The sequence below is a fragment of the Fukomys damarensis genome, unplaced genomic scaffold (genome assembly GCF_012274545.1).
Source record: "Fukomys damarensis isolate Sample0158 unplaced genomic scaffold, DMR_v1.0_HiC HiC_scaffold_14, whole genome shotgun sequence".
Lineage (NCBI taxonomy): Eukaryota > Metazoa > Chordata > Mammalia > Rodentia > Bathyergidae > Fukomys > Fukomys damarensis.
The window spans coordinates 57,004,389-57,006,906 of NW_022900926.1; the positions used below are offsets into that span (position 1 = coordinate 57,004,389).

A 2,518-nucleotide genomic window follows, 5' to 3' on the forward strand; every position below is an offset into this window, starting at 1 on the left:
GATAATTACTTTATTGTAATTAATTTAGAATTTCTTGTTCAATTTAAATTTTAACTTACTGGCTTGTTTATATCAAGTTTTATACTACCATTTACTTGTATCTGTGCAATAATTAGTGCCTGATTAGATTCTACGGGGATTTTATATGATACGTGCTTACTTGAACTATATGATAAGTAAGACTATATCAGACATCAAAATTTGCAGTATCCAAAACGTGACGTTTAGTGTAGTTTCTAATGTGCGCAATTGATTTTTTTTCTTTCAAAAGTTTATTTAGCATCAAGCAAGAGGGGACTTCGCTTAACACTACAGAACATTTCAAGACGAGTAACAAAACAATACCACATTATTTGCACTTGTAATGGGCTTTTCTTTTTATGAATGTTGGCAGAGAGAAAGGAAAAAAAACTAGCATACGGCTGAAAGATAAAATAAATTCTATTGAAAACTTTAAAATGAAAGTGGGGCTTATGTTAAAAGAATGAATTAGCATATTTAGTAAATCTTTTTTGTTTGTTTGTTTAACACTAGTTAATCAAAGTTATTTTTTCTTTTTGATGACCTATTTTTCCATATACAGACTGGAAATAAAATTTTAGGGTTTTTTTTTTTCCTGACCAGGTTGGTGTTTTAACAGAGTAGTTATAAGTTCCATCCATTCAGATTTTAAACATTTTTATTTATTTAAAAGGGAATTATTCATAGAAAAAAAATACTTTGAACAGTATACAGGGCAGTGAAGATTGGTTATTTCACAACACCAGACAGTACATTCAGTGTGTGCCATGTGGCTCGTCCCGGTAGATGCCCTTCTCTATCCTCTCCCAAGGCGCCTGTGTCTGGAGTTAGTCCGCTCCTCTTGTCCGTAGGAATCGTAGGTCTCCTCACCTAACCCGTGCCCATAATCGTGGTCATCAGTGCCACTTTGGGCTGGGGTGCCCTAGCTGTTAGCGCAGTAATCGTAACTCTGTCCATCATAAGCAGTACCATACCCATCATCATAGTCATTTTCTCCACAGGTCTCCTGTGCTGGGGATGGGGGTGGAGGTCTGTACGCAGTGCAGGGGACTCCTCTTGCTCTGGGTGTGAGAAGAGCTCTTCCCTGGCTCACTGGCCCTCGAGTAGAAAGGACTCCCTAGTTGTCGGTGTCCCTCGGGGAACCCCAACTCCAACTGGCCGGGCTTTAACTGTTCCTCTCCCCTTGCTATTGCTGGGGTTGGCGCACTTCTTGCACTTAAATTGCGTTTGCCTCGAACTACTTGGAACATCTTCATTTTCTCATCCACCATTCAAATATGTTAATTCCTGCAGCTGTGCTTGCCCGATCTCATCATTACAGTCAGGGACGATAAACTTCTTGATTTTTTCCAAAGCATGTCCCATGCAGGCATAAGCTTCTGCGGGTGGGGCGAACACATTGAAGAGGACGTGGAGATCATCTTTGAAGTGGAAGCATTTAGCTTCTCCACCTTTCCTGCACTCTTCTTCCTGAGCCTTGTCTCTCACGGAACCTTTTCCAAGGATGAACATTTTTGTCAAGGTTTCTTCCTGTAAACGCTTCAGAGAATTGAGCGGGTCCAGCAAGTCCTTCTCTGCCAGCAGCTTGGGCAGGAACTTCTCAACCATGCTCGCCAGCCGCCCGGGCCGGGGATGCAGTCCCGAAGCCCGAACAGCCCAGCTGGGCAACGTGGATCGGACCAGACACCTCAGCAGCAACGGCGACCCTAATAGCACCCATGATTGAATTTTTAATTGTTTTTTCCTCATTGAGGTTATTGCTACATTTTAGGTATACAGTACAGTTGCATTCATTATTGGGATCTTGTACCTTTACATGACAGGCTTTGGTTCTCATTTTTCCCCTTTGTCCCTGCCCTCCCTTCACCCCCTCCTCCCCTCCCCATTTACAAACACTTTATTTCCATTTTTTAAAATTTTCTCATATTTTTTCTTTTCCCTTATTACCTTTCCTCTACCCTTCCCACTTTCCCTACACCTTTAGCCCTTCTCTTTCTATTTCACATTGTCAATTATCTCATTAGGATCTTATGTACTATTATAGTTTTTCACACCAGAGAAACTATTCAGTATTTACACGTGTGACTTATTAGATTCATTCTTTGGATTTTTAATTTTAAAACAGCAAGTTTTCTTGATTTCTAGAAGCACATTTAAAACCTTATTTAGATAACCCAGTTTTCTGCGTTCTAAGCTCTCATACTTGCCCTGTTCCACCTGTTGAGCTCAGGTGGGTAGGTGGGTGCGTCGAGTGAGCTGCAGTTTGGTTTGAGGTTCATTTCTGAAGAAAATGTTCCTTGAGTCTAGGAGGGGAACTTATTTAACTTTTATAATTTATTTGTAGATTGCTGTAAAAATGAATTACACCAAATAGTACGATTACTTTCATCTACACTTTGCAAGCCATCTTTCTGATGCAAGCTACTATGAATTCTGTAGTTTACCTATCAGCGTCTGAACTATTTTTCTATAAGAAACCTTTAAAAGATGTTTTTCA

The 2,518-nt window shown here is 40.2% G+C and overlaps 1 pseudogene; it reads right to left on the reverse strand.

Moving 5' to 3' along the window:
• Nucleotides 1-776: 776 nt before the first annotated feature.
• On the reverse strand, nt 777-1,629 carry LOC104868942 (annotated as a pseudogene).
• Between the last annotated feature and the right edge of the window lie 889 nt (nt 1,630-2,518).